General features: G+C 40.2%; 1 long non-coding RNA gene across 1 annotated transcript in view; it reads right to left on the bottom strand.

Moving 5' to 3' along the window:
* The window catches only part of LOC104857758, a 33301-nt gene that overhangs the window by 9608 nt on the left and 2294 nt on the right, over window positions 1-21399 (bottom strand). Inside the window, exon 3 of the long non-coding RNA XR_778951.2 lies at window positions 21121-21273. This is a non-coding gene — a long non-coding RNA (uncharacterized LOC104857758). The remainder of the gene's footprint in view (window positions 1-21120; window positions 21274-21399) is intronic.

The following is a 21399-nucleotide window of genomic DNA, read 5'->3' as shown; positions in this document are numbered from 1 at the left end:
ACACAGACTCCAACTGCACGAGAGGAGGGTGAAGAGATGGAGGTTGATGAAACAGGCGTGGAAGTTAAGGACAGCATTGGTTATGGCCACAAACAAATGTGTCGAGGGCAAAGGCATCCGAGCCCTGAAGAACAACAGTAATGAGACTGCAAATGCTACTGTGGGACTAAAACATAACCACCTGAAAGGCGGACTTTTTTTGGTGTTTCAAAAAGGTCACTGCAGCTTGGTTTGAAATTTGTACTATTTCCATCACTAATGAACTTATGAACTATTGGATAAAAAAACAAAAAGTTGGCTAGGGATGATTGTTGAACTAAGGATACAGTTGTGATTCAAGCGTTTGGAAACAAGACCATACAATGACTTTAGTGAGCCCAAGGTACTTTTCCTTTTGTGGGCTCTATCTCCACTAAAAAGCTCATTTAAATTGTATTTTATGATATGCCGGTTGAAGAGAAATACATACATATATTAGCATATTAAAAGGATGCATATTTCAGAATTGTTTCTTAAAATAAATTAAGGAATTTTTATGGGCCCTTAAAATAAATAAAAACATTTTAGAAAACATAACTATATTTTGTAACCCCTTAAGTACTGCATGCCCTACACACTCTGCCTGCCAGGCCTAAGGAATATATCAACCTTGCTTCTGAGGTGGCTGGTCTGGTGATCATCACAGGCGCATTTTCTTTATTCAAAGCTGTTTTAAAACTCTGTGTGTGTGTGTGTGTGTGTGTGTGTGTGTGTGTGTGGAAAATAGCTGGCACTGGTGGACTTCCCTTCTGGTAATAGCAAATGAGGTCATTAGAAACCATCCTCTTTCTGCCGTGAAGGCCTCAGAGAACTAAAATATAGTAAGAGTTACTAAGCTAGGGTTAGCAAGGGTCAGAGAGCCAAAGAAATTGCTTGGTCATGGTAATCACGTTTTTATCCCCAGGACATTAATAACTTTGGAAGGGAAAGTCAAGAGGCTTGAAAGTCAAGCAAACTGAGTGATCTTTTGGGACTGAGGGACTGAGGGAGTCCATGACGTGCCAGGTGAGAGAAGAGCCTTGGTAAAACACGAGGTCTTGCTTGGCTTGGGATCCTGAAGGATTGCCCTTCTGAAAAAAAAAACTGTAAACTGTAATACATAAGAATGATCCTTGAAAATGTTGCAATCTACTCCTGCTGGAAGTAAATGTATGGCCTTTCTGTAGAAAGATCTTATATTCTAAACTTCAAAGACTTGCTACAAGCAATTTTGCAAATGCACTTCCTCATAGTAACCAAAAATAACCTGGCAAATTATGAGACAACAGAACAGAAAAATGGAACAACATGCAGTAGGAAAAAATCTATAGGGACTCTTGCTGCAGTTGTGAGTGACCACATAGCAACCATAACTTATTTAATTATGAAAATGATATTCAAGGTTGTAAAAGAATTACATCGAATTTAGGCAAAAAAAAAAAAAAACTGGGAACTATAAAAAGAACCAAATGGAAATTCTGAAACTGAAAACAAAAAGTCATAGTCATCAAAAGTAAGATCTTTATAGATGGATTTAATACCAGAACACCTTCCATTAAAGAAAGAATCAAGTAATTGAAAAAAATTGGAAGAGAATAACTAAAATATAAAACATAAAAGAAAAAATCTTGGACAACCCATTCAGGACTCCTCCCGTCTCTTAGGAGCCATTGTTATCTCCCATTTTTATTCCCCAATAAATCTTCCTACTCTTTACCTCCACCGTCCCTTAGAATTCATTCTTTGACTTCAGGAAGCGTGAATTTGGCACGTCTGACATCTAGCAGGTTGAGAGTTACTTATTTTTCTCCTGTATCATTTTGAAAGTTCCATTGAGATAATTGGAAGGAGGTTAAGAGCTAGCTTTTGTCTCGTGGGTTCTGGATCATGACCCATTTGGTCAATCTGAAATTGTCATTTTTGTTTGTCAGTTGCTTGCTCATGCCTTATACTCATGCTTATACTCATCCTTTTATGCCCTGTTTTTTGTCAAATGGTGGTAAAGTTCAGTTGAGAACATTGGCAGATTGTGATGTTTCTTTGATGCAACATTTTATTTTTGCAGGCAGGTTCCTGTATTCCTGTTTTGTGTATTGATTTACTAGTTGTTGGATTTCCTGATGTTCCTTGTTTGACTTGTTTGGGTGTTATGGTTATTGTTTATCTCAGACGAGTGGTGCTAGGGAAAAATAATGTTAGAGGGTCCCCTAGCGAACTATGATACTGAACCAAAATGTGAACTTCTAAAATTGTGTAAAGTGGTTTTTTAATAAAATCTAGTTTGTGAAATATAAATGCCTCTTATAAACTCAAGATTCCCTCAGCCAGTTAATTGCAACAATATGGCTGCTGACCTTAAATCTGGAAGGACAGGATTCCCTGATCTGCCGACACCCCCTCCATGCTCAGGAAGGGGAATGCCAAGCCTGTTCTGCCTGCGTTTCCTTTCCGGTCTGATCTTCTGCTGGTGAAGAGGCAATCTCAGCTCTTCAGAGTCCCCACTGTCACCTTGCTAGGCTGAGTGACAACTCATGGGCAAGCTTTCTCAGTAACTCATCGTGAGTCTTACAGGAGAAAACTTGCTTTTCTCCGATCTCATTTCTGATCTCTTCCTGTCACTTTGTACTTTGTACCAACCCCCCTCCCTTTTGGGAGACCTTGCACTTGCGAGGCAGGTGATGGCACCACTGAGCTAAATTCCCCGGCCTGTTCCTCCCTCTTTTTGTGAGGCATGTTTCTTCTAAAGATCAGTGAGAGAGAGATTCTGAAAAAGTTTGTCTCAATCTGTCTCAACCTTTCCCTCCTATCCAACAACTAAGAACTTTCAAGTTGAGCCTATAGAAAAATGAGCATCTGTCAATGCCAAAAACAGGGAAATCATCTTAGTCGAGCAACACATACACCATTTCTGGGTCAGATGAGACTTCAGAATTTTGCTCATCCAGGGGAACACACACAAGAAGGTGATGTCCTTGCCTACTATTCTGGGCACAATTTCCCATCCAGTGGGTATGGGAAATTGAAACCTGAGGCCCAGTGGAAAGAATTGACTTCTGGGTGATACCAGAAGGAGCTATTTCCTAAGCATTACACTTAAAGGACCAGACTACATTCATTCAGGAGAGAATTTCTAAACCACATTTTTATTTCACTCCCTCGTACTCTCAAAAAGGGGCTGAACTACTAGTTCTCTCTCCTCTCCTAAGCCTGGTTTTCACCATTTATGTGTGTAGGAAAGGGAAGCACCTCCACTAATGTGTAAATTGTGGTTGTTGGACAATAAGTACAGGTTTTAATCTGTGGGTTTCATACGTGTGCTACAGATGTAGAGACATAAAAATCTGTAGAGTGGATTTTGAGCGAAATGTAGCCTTGTCTTGCTGCTAAGGTAGATCGCCTAGGTGACTAGGTAGACAACACAAACAACTCAGTGACTTCTTTGCTGCAGGTCCCAGGGCAGGACTTTCCTGAACCATTACTTGCCTCTACTATCTCTAGAACTGACCTCTTTTGCATGCTGGGAAGTGTTCCCACCACTTCCAATCTGTCCTTTTTCACCCTCTCACTCTCTTTCAAATAATTACTCATTTCTCTTGATCACTGGTTTAATTTTTTTTTTTTTTTTTTTTGTGCTGGGAATCCAGCTTGGGTTCTTGCTCTTGAGAGGCAGGCGGCAGTGCCACTGAGCTAAATCCCTAGCCTATTGGCTTAATTTTGCTAGCAATGCTTCCTTCTCTAAACATGGCCATTATAGTGGGAATCGGTTATAGTTTGTGCTTTGGCAAACACAGTTTGGAGTTAAGAATCTGAGTTTCCGGAGAAGATGGGGGAATGTGTGGGTCGGGGGGGGTAGTCTGGGGCAACCAATCTTCTGGTCACTCTCCAGATAGCAGTTATGTTCTCTGGAGCAGCTCATCTTGGGGACACATTCAGGGCACATAAAAACCAAGTAGGGATTTAAAGCGTTGCCTATTTTTTTCCTTCTTGTTTTTTAGGAAACTTGTCATATACTCTTACTCCTTTGGAAGTAAGCACTAGAATTTGTTCAACATTCATGTGTTGAGAAAGAACAGTTTAATATTTTCCTGCACCCTCTTGTGGCCTATGTACCCCCTAGAGAGGAAGTCAAATACAGAGGGAAATATTGATTATGATGCTATTTTGCAACTAAAGTTGTACTGTAAGAAATAAAGCTTGATAGCCTAAGGATTATACATGATTGGGTTGCTATATATGTTGTTATGTGTCAATTTTCAGGCATATGTTCTACTTTAGTTGGTATATAGATAAGTAGACACTTATGATAGAACTCTTTGTTCACAGGGTTAACAGAGAGTTAACAAAATAAAAATAAAGATGTATTTAAAATTAGTAACATGCATCCACCTAGCTTGTTAGCTAGTTGAGATGACATCAAAAAGCTGATTTTGCAAATGTGCTGTTTATTGTTTGTCTACAGTAACTTAAGAGCTTTTCCTTGGTTAAAGACAATAAGTATTGGACCGGGAATTTCGCTCAGTGGTTCCACTGCCTGCCTCATAAGCACAAGGTCCCAAGTTCTATCCCTCGTACAAAAATAAATAAATAAATAAAGGTAATAGGTATAAGTTTAAAGTGCTTAAATGTTATGATTTGGTTCTCAGGAGTCAACCAAAGCAACTACTAAGATATTTTTTAATCATCTATAATTAAAAGGTTAAGGTTTCTATGTCTAAAACAATAAGGTTCTTTTGACATACTAAAATACTCTTGATTAAGCTTTCAAAACTAAAAACATCCTACTGGTGAAAGTTTTTAACGGTAGTAAATGTTTTAGGCTCATTCCTTACTTAGTGGCATCCCTTTACTTGTGTTTCAGCCTTTTGTGATAAAGTACACCTGCCGATCCAGGGTTGGACAGCCAGCCAAAGGATACAGATCCATTTTCAGGCTTGTGCTTGTGTCATCGTTGTGGAATTGTATTGTAACAGTTAAAGGTACCTGAACGTTGTACCTTCCAGACAATGTCACTCTAATGATTAGAGATTAGACATTAATAATCCTTAAAGTATATCTGTAAACAAGTACATTCTCCTAAATATCACTCTAGCAACCAAAATAGTTAAAAGACAACAAATTTGGGCAAAAGTTTCTTTATATCATTTAATATATTACAATTAGATAACTGACTAAAAAGTTATTCTATACTAAGATGGACATCTAAATGTGTTTCAAAGTTAATATCATGATTGTCATGCTAAAATACTATGTGTGGCTCTTGATCTCAAGTTTTCTCTGTAAAACTTTATAATCATTCTCTGTTAATATTCTGCAGGGATTCAACACCTAAAACAACTATGATTAAGAAGAAATAACAGGGCCAAGGATTTAGCTCAGTGGTTCTACTGCCTGACTCGCAAGCATAAGGACCCAAGTTTGATCCCCCATACCAAAAGAATTAAAAAATAACAGTCCTCTGGCTATATTTTATATTTCAAAATTCTTGATGCCCAGATGAGATCATAACAGTTTAACTCACTGCTTCCACTTCAATACTGAGTAACTGAGCTTCTCTTCTGGGTGTTCAACAACTGAAGTTTGGAGACCAGAGCTAGAAAGGTAACTGGGCTAAGAGGACAGCCACTATTTTGGCCCTGGCACTCCAAGGTCAACAAGGACCCAGGACAGGAGGGAACCTTTTCTATAGGATCCTACAACTTTGTTGAGTCACCCAACCTCCTGAACAAGGAGGACAGGAATCAGTGGATGTACAGTGTACCAAAAAGGAAGGTCACCAAACACAGAAAAGTCTCCCATTCTTTCACAGAAAACAACATGGTTGAGCAAGATTGTGGTGGCTGACATTGACACAGGAGCAGAGAGGCTCTAGGAGTAATGCCTGAGAAGACTTTAACTGACCTAGTTAGATACCAGGAGGTTAATTTTGGTTGACACAGGTCTCACTTTAAGTTGGTCTTAAAAACCCAGCAGAAAAGTATAACCAAAAGATATATTAAAACAATACCATAGTACTAAAAGCTAGATATAGAAAGGGTCTCCAACTGCTGGCCCCTTTTTTCAGTGTTCAGCTGCCCCAGTAGCTGACCACTGTTATGGCTCAGTAAGGCTGAAAAACTATGATGGAAGCTGTAAAAGATCAATAAGAGTCTTTAAATTTCTTACCTAAAATTGTCCTTCAGAACCACCAAACTTTCCATCTTTGAACAGCTAGAACTAGAGGGACTTATGGCCAGAAATATTTGACTCATAGATAACCTCCATCAGTAGAGGGATTTAAGAGCCAACTGGTTACAACCACTGTTCCAGTCCCTTAAGAGCAGTGTCTGAATGTGGCTCTCTCCCCAACCTGCCTTTCCATTCTAATATTCAGGCTTCGATCATACATGCTTTAATTTCTTAGAAAATTTGTTTATTCTCCACTAGAGGCTGCCAAACTCCGAGTGATCACGCAGATGGAACCAATGACAAATGTGCCAGACTCCTTTTACTGGGATCCACTAGATCGACCTACTGAAGGGAGTTCATAACTGTCAAACTACAGCATGACCTCTCTCCAAGGCCCATTAGTTTGGCCCTCTGGAGAAGACTCCTGACTGTGGTATCCCCTACACGAACCCTTCTCAGCTTGAAGAAGCTAGATGGTAACTACACCCCTTCTCTTCCAACTTCAGTTAGGGACACCTCTGCAGAGGGGGCAGTGTGATAGACAACTAAGTTATATAGAAATAGTATAGGCAATCAGAGATAAGCCCTTAAGGAAGTCAGTGCAGAAGATGAGAATATATCAAAACCTGAGGCTGGAGGTGCATCTAAGATTAAAGTCTCAATGGTCTGATTTATATACTTCCCTGAGGGATAAACAGAAACTTGAGATTATTTGTACCACCATCTTGAGATTTCCCATATAAATAAACCATTATCTCCCTAAGGGTTGGCTGTCTTCTCCCACCCACTAAGACTAAGACCAGTAAGACTAAAGACAAGACTAAGACAATAGATTATCAACCAAGGTTAATGATGTCACCCATATGTCCTTGCTACTATTGGATCAATATTAGCTAAGTGGCTGTACTTGTAACCTTATTAGTTGATTATAATTTGACCCACGTTGTACCCACCCCTCACGACTTTGCTTTATAAAACCTTTTCAGAGAAGTGGACTCATTTACACCCCATTTGGAACTCTCTTCCTGTCTCTCAGGTGCTATTCCTATTCCCCATTCCTACTCCCCAATAAATTTTTCTACTCTTAAAAAAAAAATCTTTAAATAAATAAATGGAATTAGTGAAAGGATGAATAAAGAGAATAGGAAAAATACAGTATTTGAGGACAATACAACGTAACTGTTAAATATTGATGATAAACATTAAGCCACTGGTTCAAAAACAGCTCTCATCTAATCATTTCTTTATAATGACACAAAAACAAAGACAAAAAGAAATGACTCAAGGTTAGCCACAGATGAAAAGTAATTCGGTGCCACAGTAAGATTAACACATCTATTGACAGAAATAATGGGAGCCAGAGGGGATGCAATGGCATTTTCCAACTTGTGAAAAAGAATTACTTATAATATAGAATTCTGTACACAGAAAAAGTATGCCTCAAAAACAACAGTAAAATAAAGACATTTTCAGACAAACAAAGCATAAAGGCCTACAGATAACCCAACAAAGAAATCTAAAGATTACTGCCTGATTTGTCAAAGTATTATATCAGTATATTCAGTGGGAACAGTGTTGTCAAATTAAGATCTAATGGGTAAAATTGTTTTCGACATCACTCTTTTAACAAACAAATTACCATACAAATATTCTTACATGTCAGCCTCCTATAAGTTCACTTCTCAATGAATATGTAGCACAACTGTTCTTTGTTATTTGAAATTATCACTTGCATAGTAGAAAAGAGTACCTGCTTGGGGAAATTTATTCACCTCATCATGTTTTTGTTAGTAAAATTTTAAAAATAGCAGATTAACATTTAGATCTTTGATCCAGTTCACAATAGTTAAATGTTAGAAAGTGACCTGTGTGCTGATCAACAGAAGAACGGTTAAAGAAAATGTAGTATTTATACACAAAGAAGTGCTACTGTGCCATAGAGAAGGATAAACCTGAGTAGGAAAATGGGTGCACCTTGGGGCTATCATATGAAATGAAATAAATCCAACACACAACCTTAAATATTATATGATTTCTCTGATATGAGAAACCCAAAACATAAACAAAGAGCAAAACAAAAGACAGATTATACCAAAAGGGGAGATAGATCTTTCTTTTGCAAAAGGGATGGGAACCAAGGGAATGAGGGGGAGATAAGGAGGAAAGGGGGATTTTAAAAAATTGAGGTGTGTTGTGTACATGTACCAACTCCCCATGAGAAACGTAATCATTCTGTATCGCAAACACGAACTCACAAAATACAAAAACAAGAAAAAACTTAAGGAATCAGAGTTTCATTTAGGGTTGCAAGAGGTTGAGTTGTTTTTGTCTTTGTTTTTGTTTGGGGTGGGGGAATAAAGGTAAGGTCAGGTAGTTTGTGTTGCTATCCATTGAGTCACAATCCTGGGACTTTTTGTCAGACTACAATAACACATCCATTCCATAATTACCCTCATTTCACTAACTTCTTGGGCTGAAAGGATAATGGTACTTGCTAACAAGCACCACAGCAACCTAGACCAAAAGCCTTATAAGGAATTGTTACATTTTCGCAATTTAGGTACCAAAAGTACTGCTGTGCTCCACTGTTCTTTTCTATGGTTTCCCAAAGCTCTATTGGCTTTTGATTGGCATTCTATGTTCCACAGGTCACAACCTCAGAAATACCAGAAAAGGAAAAGTAGATCAACAAGGAAAAGATGAGAAGCAAATATTATCATTTATCTAGATTTGCATAAAGTAAGAAAAATACTTATTTCAATGGTTGTCGCTACAGTGCCTTGTAGAAAGAAAACGTATCTACATAGGAAACATCTTGACATACGAAAATAAAATCATGAGATTAAGGATTAAACTAGGAAAGGGAAACCAGCTCTGCAGGAGAAAAATGGGAAGCTTGTGGAGGACTCTAGAAAAGCAAGGGAGGGAGCTGGGCCTGGGGGACCTGGAGTGCGTGGGCGCTGAAGCCCTCGGGTGAACAGGATGCTTAACATTAAGCGTTCTGCTATTTGTGCCTCGGATCCACAAAACCTCCTCCATCATCTGAAACATTTACTAAATTTTGCTATAAACAAAAAAATCCCCATGAGGGTTATTTGGAAAGAAATCTAGGAAATGGGGCTAAGTTCCATATCTGTCATTGGTCAAAAAAAGAAAAACATTAAGTGAAAAAGTTAGAGGAGATAGAACATTTATGGAAAATGGGTGTGAAATATAAACTTACACAAATCTGTGGAAAGAATAAATGTTGGGAAATCCTTATTTTAGCTAAATCTCATACGCAGGTGACTGCAGTTAATATCTTCTTTCTTTTTTCTCTTCCTCCTTCTCCTCCTCCTCCTTCTTCATCTCTCCTACTACCAAAAGCTCTAGGAAAATATCTAAGAAACAGAGGCATGATCGTAAATGGGAAAGTAATCCCAATGTTCGAAATAACTATAATGGAAAGAGTTCATAAACATCCTCCAGTTACCAACGTTATCTCACTGACTCAGTTTTGATTCCAACCCCTAATGCTATGCTTTGCACATAGCAGTGCTCAAAAACCATTGTTGAACTAAATAAATCTATGGGTTAAGGACTTGTTCTTATTAAACCTTTTCCCTCACACAGAACATTACTGCATTAGCATTTTCAGTAGATAGTTGGTATTATGTAAGCAGACACAATAAGAACTTTTGAACTTGTTAGAGCACAAAAACCATTTTAGAAATTGCTTGTTCCTGGAATATTTCTTGAGACTTATTGAAAGATTGAAAAAGGCTCTATCATTATACCTGAAGAAATGTACTCACTTAGGGTTTGAATGCTTGTGATTACTCACACATGCGTAGGAAAGAATTTCAGAAATGGTGGGAAATATTCCTTCTCCTCACTAAATTAACATAATCAATGTAAATCATATAGATGAGATTATCTAAAAGGAAAAGAGGCTGAGTGAGTCATCGTGTAACTGATACAAAATCCACAAAAAGTTATTCAAGAAAAATTTTAGAACAGGGAAAAAAATAGGAAAAGTCTGTTGCAAACTCTGCTACAGTAGTTAAGTTTACAGATAAAGCTCTGTTCTCTTCCCCAATACTCGTGCGCTGAAACACATTTATTAGTAAAGAGACAAATAAAAAATTAATAAACTTACTAATCAAGTGCTTATTTCAAGAAGCAACTTTCTTACGTGGAAGAAGAAAAATGTAGAACTTTCTCATGCTCTAGAAAGAGGGGTGATCATGTTGATGTGACAACCCCTGCTCCACTGAGCCACCCAGAGTTCTCAGAACTTATATGTCAGAGTGGAGGACAAAGTCAGTGTCCCAAGAAGCAGGAAATGACAAAGAGAGACAGAAGGAAGAGGGAGGGAAGGGAGAACTGGGAGACGGTAAAATGCCACGTGGTCCTCCATGGATCCCTGTCTCGGAACATCTCATAACTGTTGGCATAACGGTAATGAAGCTCATTAGCTTCTGGCGAATGACATCCTATGGTGGGGGAGGTGGGGAGAATCACCGAAATAAGGGGAAGGCATAAGACACAAACGTGCACTGTTCTGTGGGACCTTTCAGGAGAGGGGAAACAGGAGGACAAAGAAGCATCTAGGAGCAACACCTGTGTAGGCAAAGGAACAACAGGATGCTTCTCCAAAGAAACCTGCATGCTCTGAGACCCAAGGGAGATGGTAAGGGTGCTCTGTGTGAGGCCAGTGGCCTCCAACCAGAGGGACTCCCACTTCTTACAGGTAACGTACTGAAACTCGAACAGGAAGGAGCCAGTAGAGAAAGATGGGCTCATAACTCAGAAGGGCAAGAAGAAACCCACAGACTCAGTTCCCCAAAGCAGAGGCAGGGAAGGTGCTGAAGATGCCTAGAGATGAGCCTGAGAAGAGAGAGGCCAGGAGGGAGCGCCAGAAGCACACACACCACATTTCCAGCAGCACCAGTTGGGGTCAGGACCATGAGTATTGGAAGAAAGAGGACTCTCCCATTTTGTAGCTTCTTTGAAAATGAGGAACTGGGGTCGGGGATTTAGCTCAGTGGTTCAACTGCCTGCCTCATAATCACTAAGGCCCCAAGTTCGATTCCCGGTACAAAAAAAAAAAAAATGAGGAGCTGGACACAGTTCACATAGTGATCAAGCATCCTCTAGTAACACCTATCAGAGGTTCTGCACCAGTGCATAAATAATGAGGAATTTTTAAACCCTCCATACATCCTGATCACATCCTGAGAATCTTGTTTCAAATAAAGAAACCACTAATAAATCATCTGACCTAGATATTGCAAAACAGAACTATAAAATGTGTTGAGTATTGGCATCTCATTTCTGGGTTGAGAAGCAGAAAGGTTCCTCCTACCTGGGACCACGCAACTCACCCTTGGGCAGAGCCCAAGTGAAAATGCTAGCTCTTGACTTCCAGTCTAGGCTCCTCTCTGTGTTGCTATGCTTTCCATTTTTCACCTTTTCCATATGTTTTTCTTCCCCTTCTTCTCCCAAAGGGCATGGGTTGTGAACTAGATATCCATGCCCCCAAAAAGCTAATACACTAAAAACATAAACTACAACGTGATGATATTAGGAGATTGGGCCTTAAGGACCTAGGTCATGAGGGTGAAGTCATGAGGGATTATAAAAAGAGACACAGAGTCCTTGGTTTGTCCCTCTTTTTCTCACAGTGTATGAGAAGACGGCTATCTGCAAACCAGAAAGAATGACCTAACCAGACACCGGATCTCAGATTTTGCAACTTCCAGAAATGTCTATTGTAAAATTGAAATTTTCATTCTAAAGTCAGGAACAAGACAAGGATGTCCACTATCACCACTCCTTTTCAATATAGCTCTGGAAACACTAGCCAGGGCAATTAGATAAGTGAAAAATAAAAGGAATAAAGATAGGAAAGGAAAAAAATGAAAAAAATTATTATTTGCAGATGACATGATAATCGACATGGAAAACTCCAAAAATGCCACGAAAAGACTCCTAAATTCAATAAATAAATTCAATAGTGTACCTGGATACAAGGCAATACTCAAAAATCAAAAGCCTTCCTGTACACAAATAAAAAACTCACTAAGAGAAATCAGGGAAACCACACCTTTCACAATATCATCACACAAAAATTAAATACTTAGGTATTCATCTAAAAAAAGAAGTAAAAGACCTTTATACTGAAAACTACAGTACTCTGAAAAAGAAAATCAGACTATATCAGAAAATGGAAAGATAAGGATTGGGAATTTAGCTCAGTGGTGCCACATCTGCCTTGCTAGTGCAAGGTCCTGAGTTCAATCCCTGGTACCTGGAAAAAAAGAAAATGGAAGCTATCCCTTGTTCATGGGTAAGAAGAACCAATATAGTGAAAATAGCCATACTTCCAGAATTGTTCTACAGATTTAATACAATCCTGATCAAAATACAAATAGCATACCTCATAGAACTAGAGCAAACACTCATAAATTTCATTTGCAACAAGAAGAGACCTAGAATAGCAAAAGGAATTCTAGGCAGCAAAGGCAAGACAGGCAGCATCACAATCCCTGACATGAAATTATACTACAAAACTATAGTAATAAAAACATGGTACAAGCAAACGACAACAAAACAGATGCAAGGATCAATGGAATAAATTAGAAGATGGAGGAACAACTCTAAACAAACTAAGCCACCTTTTCTTTGACAAAGGGACCAAACACCTTCACTGGCAAAAAGAGAGCCTCTATAATAAATGATACTGGGAAAACTGGCTTTACACATCCAAAGATTGAACCCAGACCCATATCTCTGCACTAAATTAAAATCAAAGTGGATCAAAGATATAAGTAAACCAGAAGCACTAGATCTGCTGGAAGATGGAACAGTTAGAACTCTTGAAGACACAGGTGTAGGCAAAGACTTTATGAACAAAAGTCCTGATCGCACAAAAATATTACAAATAATCAACAACTGGGATCTCATCTTATTAAAAAGCTTTTACATAGCAAAAGAAACCACTGAGTAAAAAGACAACCCACAATGTGGGGGGGAAATTTGCCAGCCGTTCCTCAGACTCAGTCCAAAAATGGGCATCTGTAATGAATGCACACTTCTCAGAAGAAGAAGTACAAAGGGCAAGGGCCAGAGATTTAGCTCAGTGGTGCTGCCACCTGACTCACAAGTGCAAGGTCCCAAGTTCAATCCCTAGTACCAAAAAAAGAAGAAATACAAATGACAAATAAATATTTGAAAAACATTCACATCACTGGTCACCCAAGAGTTGCAAATTAAAACAACCCTGAAATTTTACCTCGCTCCAGAAAGAATGGCTAATATCAAGAAATCTCCCAGTAACAAATGCTGGCAGAGCTGTGGAGGAAAAAGAACCCTTCTCCATGGTTGGTGAGAGTGTAGACCGGTGCAACCACTGTGGAAATCAATGTGGAGATGCCTCATAAAACTAACATGAGAACTTCCATTTGATCCAGCTAGTCCCCTTCTTAGTGCAGTTACAAAAAGGATTGAAAGCCTCACACCACAGTGATATATGCACACTCATATTTATAGCAGCACAGTTTTTTTTCAGCTTTAATTGACTTTATTTGTACATTTTAGGGATACAGTACAGTTACATTCATTGTTGGGATCTTGTACCTCTACGTGACAAGTCTTGGTTCTCATTTTTTCCCCTTGTTCCTGCCCTCCCTTCACCCCCTCCTCCCCTCCCCATCTACAACCACTTTATTTCCATCTTTTCATTATCTCACATTTTTTTCTTTTCCGTTTTTACCCTTCCTCTACCCGTCCCACCTTCCCTACACCTTTAGCTCCTTTCTTCCCATTTCTCAATGTCAGTAATCTTATGCAGCACAGTTTTTAATAGCTAAAGCTTGGAAACAGCCCAGTTGACCATCAACTGGAGACTGGGTAAAGAAAATGTGGTTTTTTTTTAATAAAATGGAGTACTACTCAGCCACAAAGGACAGGAGACTAGAGACATTTATAGTTAAGTGGATGCACATTGAGGACATACTCTTAAGTGAAATTAATGGGACACACATGTAAATACCAAATAGTTTCTCTGGTGTGAAAAACTAAAAGTGTAAATAAGGATCAAAATGTTATGATTGATAGTGTGCAATAGGAAGAAAAGATCTAAAGGCGTAGGGGAAGTGGGAGGGGTAAGGGAAAGCTAAAAAGGGAAAAGAAAAAATATGAGAACTGGAAAAAATATCTTTGTAAGTAGGGAAGGGTAGAGGGGTGAAGGGAGGCAAGAGGGATGGAAAAAAAAAGAATCAAGATACATCATGTAAAGGTACAAGATCCCAATGATGAGTGTAACTGTACTGTACACCTAAAATGTACCAATTAAAATATATTTTTTTAAATTAAAATAAAATGTACCAATAAGATTAATTTAAAAAAAATAAATTGCTGTGCAAGGTACACAGCTTATGATATTTTGATATAACAGCCTGGATTGGCCAGTTAAGAAAATGACCAAATCAAAGTTCTTCTTCTTCCTATATTTTATATCCAAGCTAATCATTAAGCAAAAGCAATATGATCAAAACTCTTTCACATGTATTTTTACTCTATTTGGGCCACCTGGTTAGATGTAAAGTTTTGCCATATAGACCTATATCCAAGCCCTGGCCCTATACATCTAACTTTGTAAGCATGGGCAAGTGACTCAGTTTCACCATTGGTAAAGAGGGATACAAGGATATCTGCCTCATACAGGTGCTATGAAAGTTCAAAGAGATAAAAAAGTAAAAGACATATTGCCATGAGTCCCCCTCAAAATACACCCCCCACCCCAGTGCACTTTGAATGCATTTATCCCATCCTTGCCATTTTTTGAAGCAGTTCTGGAAGTTGTCTTTCCTGAGTGTCATTACAATGTATGATTTTCTAAAAATACGGTAGGGGTAACCCACTTTCTGTTCCCCCTCTGTCTCTCTTAAGCACAAGCTCTCTTTCTCTTGGGCCAGGGATTTGGCTCACTGTTTCCACTGCCTGCCTCACCAGTGCAAAGGCCCAAGTTCAATTCCCATTACAAAAAATTAAAAAAAAAAAAAAAAAAAAAGCCATCTTTCCTACTCTTCACTTCCATTGTTCCTAGAATTCATTCTTCAATTTTAGAGAAGATGAACTTGCACTTCAGGTGTCTAGCAGGTTTGGGAGTTGCATCTCCTCCCTCTGCATCATTTTGGAGGTCCCACCGAGATTACTGGTCAGACATTCAAAGCTATGCACCTACCCAAGACAACATTGCCTGGTGCCTGTCAACGGTCTTTAGATACACCCTTTGTAGAGCAACTGACTGCTGATCACAATGACCCTCTTCTGCCAGAAGCAGCCAGAAAGGTCTTTGTCCTTTGCCCTGCCATAGCAGTTAGGTGTACTTCTTCAGAGGAGGGAATATTGTAGATAGATAACTTAATTAGATATCTTGTAGGCAGTTTGACAGGGCCAGCCCTCAAGGAGTCAACATGGAGGACAATAGAAACACATTTACTGAAAGCCAGCATTGTAAAAGAAGAGAAACTATCACACCTACATAGCATGAATAGAAGTGATTGATATTCTAAATAGGTATCAATCACCTGGGTAGGGAAACCAAGATCTTCCAAGAAAGATCCCTGACCAAGCCCTTACCACAGAAAATCCTTGTTCATTACTTGTACACTTGCTACATGACTTGCTCCCCATTGGATCCCCATTTCATCAATATTACTTAAGTGACTATACTTGTCATAATCTCGTTGGTTGTTCATAGTTTTGTCCACCTTGTGATTTCTCATTGGATCAGTATTACCTAAGCAACCGTACTTGCAATCTTACGCATTGACTACAGTTTTGTCCAACCTTGAACCCACTTCTCCTCATGGCTTTGTCCCATAAAACACCTTTGAGAAGTTGGGTGAGTGGGTAACCACCTTCTGTTCCCCTTCTGTCTCTCTTGGGCAGAAGCTATCTTTCTCTCAATAAATTTTTCTTACTCTTAAAAAAAATACAGTAAATGCTGCTGCTGACTACCAGCAAACAGAAAGCTAGGCTCATAAAACCACAATGCTCTGTCCTCATCCACCTTATTCGCCGGATCTGGCACTGTGCAACTGCTGGCTCTTCCTCGAAGTCAAATGAACGTGAATGGTAAATATTTTGAATCAATTCAGGACATTGAGGCAGCCACAACTGTACAACTAAAGATACTCACAAAAAAAAAAGACTTCCAGAATTTTTTCAGAAAGTGGCACAGAAGGATGGAAAAACTATGTTTGAAGTTAAGGGAGAGCATTCTGAAGGGACCTCACGGCAGTGTGTCTTTCATCATAATAAGTTTTGTTTAGAGAAGTGTTTGATAATCTGAATGTTATTACCTGTCCATGACACAGGTGGGGTTTTAACTGCCATTTCATGGACCAATCACATTATTTGCCCAAGTCACAAAGGAGACCTTGTGTTCCATTATTCCCATCCAAACCCTTTGTTGATATCCTTTTCATATTTAAGAATGATAATGACAGTAACAGCCTATGTCGTGCTATATGAGGACATAGAGTCACAGAAAGCAAGTGCTTTGGCCAAAGTCACCTAGCTATTAAGTGGCACCATCACAAACCTGCTTAATCTGGGACCAGAGTCCTGGCTCCTTTTTTTTTTTTTCTCTCTCTCTCTCTCTCTTTGGTACAAGGGATCGAACTCAGGACCTTGCACATGTGAAGCAGGTGGTGGAACCACTAAGCTACATCCCCAGCCCCCCACCCCGGATCCTTTTAACCACACTGCAAATGTGACACTATTTTGTCCATTCTTCATACACACAATTCTTAGACCTATTGTTTTCCAGATCCCATGTTAGTTTCATAAACCACAGTCACATCACATAGTCCCTGAAACTCAGCATGCTTCAGTATGGGGAAGACAAACCACCATGCCCAATGGCATAGGGAAGCTGCCTCAGATCACAGAGCAGGTACGAGTGCTACCTGATGAAGGAGGGCTTCAAACAGGAAAGCCTCATGCAGAGTCCCATCCAGAGTCACTCCAGAGAATGATGGAGAGGGAGAGACAATCCAGGTGAGGGTACATCCAGTGCAGGGGGATTGAGGCCAGAAAGGAATAAGAGAAGAAACTGGAAAGACAGGTAGGAATTGCACTGAAGAGGGCCTTACATGCTAAGCCAAAAAGACTGAATTTTATCCTTAGTCAGGGAAGAGAAACAACTTTTTAAAACCTATTTCAGCCCTCTACCAAGTACAGGACTGCACTGTGATTTGATCATAGTTAGTACTATAATCCCAGTAACAGACCAGCCTACAGGCACACTGGGGTCAAGAAATGCAACTAACATGTGGTAAAACAGTCTACAAAAAGCCTGTACAAATGTGACTGATCAATGACTGGTATAGCCAGGAGAAATATTTTGAAAATATGGCTTTGTAAGCCCCAGGACCAAATGAATTAAAAACACCAAGGTATATTAGGGGGGTGTGGGTGTGTGCCCAGCTGCTTCTGATGACAAGCCTGGTTTGAGAAGCACCGCTGATCTGAAACGGACCCACTGAAAGTCAGAATCGGAATAGTAGCCGGAAGGATGAAGAGCAGCTAGAAAAGACCAAATTCTAAATTAGTCATCAGGACTCTCAGGAAGGAGAGTTGAGGCAGGAGGATCTTGCATGAGTCACAGGGCCAAGAAAGAAGCTGCCTTTCAGGATTGAATGTAAGGCAAGAGAGGGCAGACAATCAGCAGCTGTCTCTAAATCATCACCTACACTTTAATGGCTCACACTAGCAATTCACATGTGGGAAAACCACTGCCCTAGCCTAAAAGGCCACTCACCCACCCTCCTGTCCCATGTCCCCTGCTCCGTGTCCTCCCAATCCATTCCACTCACAAAGCCAAAGCTGTGTCATTCAAATATCACTACTGCCCTTCAACTTGTTCTTCCAAGACTGCCAAATGGAAAGATCCCAGATCAGATGATGCACCATCCCCGGTAAACCAGGTACTTAGTCTTTCCTGACCTCTTTTTCCTATCATGGTCTCACTTGATTATTTCAGGCAGACATGTCGATCTCTCCCTTTGGCAGAAGAGGAAGGTGGGAAGGGAATCCTATTAAGGACAAGTGAGGGCCCTGTAGTGCATACCTGAAAGCCTTTCTGCAATAAAAGGACGGAACTTGGCCCAGGAAAGTCACTGTGTCAAGTGTAAGTGCCTTCTCCATGGTGATATGGGGGAGGGGGCCACATATCCTGGAAAGCGGGTCAGGCAATTATATGGCTGCCTGCAAGTTTTACGAGGTGGCATCAGATGGGAAGTGTCAAACTGCAAACTGCACAGGGAGGGGGAAAAAGTGGGGTTTGCCGACAGGGACAGATAAAGTTGCCAATGAAGAGGGCACTCTTTTAATTGCTCAGCCTTTCCGCTGCACCTGTAATTGGAGCAAAATGTCCCCTACAGTCCCCTCAAGGCATTCAGAGCTCAGCAGGAAGATCAGGATCCTGACCTACAGGCAGAAGAGAGAGTTGGATTTCCAAGGGAGAAGTCAGGACCAGGTGATAACGGGTGACATGCAGCATGTGACCCTCACGTGATATATTTTAGCCTTTTCCCAAGTCTGAAATGGCAGGGGGCAAAGCTCTGACCCCAAAAGAGAAGAATTTGCACTGTCTGCGTGGTGGGAAAATACATGTAAGGATGTGCACTTGTTCCTCGTGCTTTGGGGCACCCAGGAGGAGCCAAAGGACGATTTGTGCTTGGTGAGCAGTTCAGGACGCTGGAGCCTTGGGCTGTGAATTCTAATTCTGGCTCTGTGGCTAATTTTCCATGGGACCTCGAAAGGTTGGACTCGATATCTCCTCGATTTCCTTCTCAGAAAGGTGGGCCTTGACCTCATTGATCAATGACTGTGAATCATGCCTTTCATTCCTGTTCTTCGACCAGCCCATCACATGGAGTCATTCCCAAAAGCAGTACACTAAGATATTGCTAAGGATAATTCAATCAAAAACTGAGGGAAGATTCGTATTCTACCTAAATCTAACCTTAAAAGGATGACTTTTTCCCCGAAATAATCAAGCATCCGGTGAGATGAAATGTCAAAATTCTTTGAAGAAATAGGCAGCATCGTTCAAATGCAAGGCCTTATCATCATTAATTATTGTTTTTAACATCTTTAACATATCAAGTCTTGAAAATACGTATTACTGCTACCTCCAGCTATGCCTTTTCTTTGTATTTGTCATGTAGCTTTCTCGTGCCTGATTTCCTAGGCACCATAAATGCAGAAGTGAACTGTAGCAGACAAAAACAAAGATTGTGTGATTCTAACTCAGAGCCAGTATCTAGAATAGACAAAGGAGAAAGCATCTTCTGGGCCGAAGGGAAGAGGAAAGTAATGCTTGCCGTTTCTGTTTTGGTTAACAACCGATTTGGAAACCGAACAGAGTCGATTGTGCAACATTGCAGATACACTTAATGCCACTAAATTCTACACTTGAAAAATGCTGAAAAGAGGGCCAGGGATTTAGCTCAGTGGTGCCACCGCCTGCCTCACAAGCGCAAGGGCCAGAGTTTGATCCCCGGTACCAAAAAAGAAAGAAAATGCGGAAAAGTTAAACAAGTGTCACATCACAGTAAAAGATGAATTGAAACAAACAAACAAAGCCAACATCTCCCGTCCTTTATTCCTCCTGCTGGAGAGAATCCTTAGCTCCCAATATTGAGTCTGCTGCTCTGGATCCTGTTGCTCTCTGCTTCCCCTGAACTTTCCCCCAGGCTCTTTATCATATTACGTTCTGGCACTCACTAAGAACCTACTTGATTCAGCGTTCTTTCCAGAATATTGAGTATTATCAAACTTTCATTAGCCTGGATGTTCACTGGAGCTCTCTGCCCACAGCTGAGTAAATATCCTTCCAAAGGCAAGTCTGACAGATGAATTGTCTCGGCTCTGAAATGTATTTCCCGTCAGAACTCAGACAAGTGTGACAGTTTCTAGCTCTAAGCTCTTCTTTTGAATAGTTTAACATAGCTCAAGGCTTTCTCACCTTCTCTCTCCCCCAGGTTATTCTTTCCCTAAGACAACCTGCCACTCACAGAACCATCTCCTCACAGGGAAACCGGAAGTGGCCAGACTCAGAATCAAGTGAAACCTCAAGGGAGCAGAATTCTGCTTCCGGTTCTGTTCCTAATTTAATCATAAGATCAAAACCCACGTTTCCAATTCCTCTCTATATAAAAGCAGAGGTTGCAGCACCTCCTAAAAGCCTCACTGTGATTTAACAAATCAACTTGTAAGGGCAAACATTTATGAAAAAGATTTAACCAGAGCAAAATTATTTTGGTACTTCAGGAATGAAATCACTTTGGTTTGGATCCAAGACTAACCCAATTTACACACTATTCTACTTTAAGTTATTAGTGTTGTAACCAAGTTGCTGAATTTAGGGTCCCTTTGGCATAGTATTGGCCGAAGTGTTCGTCGTGCTGCGTTAGGAATATAATTTACACTTATTTATATATGTCAGCCTTGTATTTCATCCTCACTTGCTCACCCAGTTCGCTAACTTGCCACTCTAAATTCATGCCTCACTCAGAACGGGTGTTGCAACCTTGTCTCCAGTGACATTTTGAGTCGGGCAATTCAGATAACTCTACGTGAGAGCTCATCCTGCACACTGTAGCAACGTCCCTGATCTCTGCCCAGTAAGTGACACTACCATCATTCCCCAAAGCTGTGACAAGTGATATATCTATAGACATTGCCAAGTGTCCCCTGGGGAGCAAAACTACCTCACCTCCACTGAGGTAGGCAGAGGCACCACTGAGCTACATCCCAGCCCACCTCCCCTCCATTGAGAAGTACAGGTTTAGACCTGATTTCCAACCACATAACCAACTCTTTTGTTGTCTCTCAACACTTTCATCATAACCCCCAAATTGTCACGGTTTATCTCACCTTCTGGCTTTCTTAAGTGTCTTCTTTGCTTCAAGGAAAGGATAATTCTTATCCAAAAGTCTCTTCTACCATATAGCCTAAATGAAGTATCCTGAAAAATGAGACTCTGTCCTTAAAAGCTTCATCATCGCTGGAAACATCGAGCTAGGGATGCTGAAATAGAATTTGAGTTAGAGCTGGCAGACGAGCTTTAGATCAAATCAAAACTGACCAAAAACCTTCATCCCAATTCAAACTGAATCTGGCCAAAGCCCTTTCAGAAAACAAAAGATCTATGGG

The sequence above is a fragment of the Fukomys damarensis genome, unplaced genomic scaffold (genome assembly GCF_012274545.1).
Source record: "Fukomys damarensis isolate Sample0158 unplaced genomic scaffold, DMR_v1.0_HiC HiC_scaffold_37, whole genome shotgun sequence".
Taxonomy (NCBI): domain Eukaryota; kingdom Metazoa; phylum Chordata; class Mammalia; order Rodentia; family Bathyergidae; genus Fukomys; species Fukomys damarensis.
The sequence above is the reverse complement of the archived record's forward strand: the minus strand, read 5'-3'. Positions and strand labels throughout refer to the sequence as shown.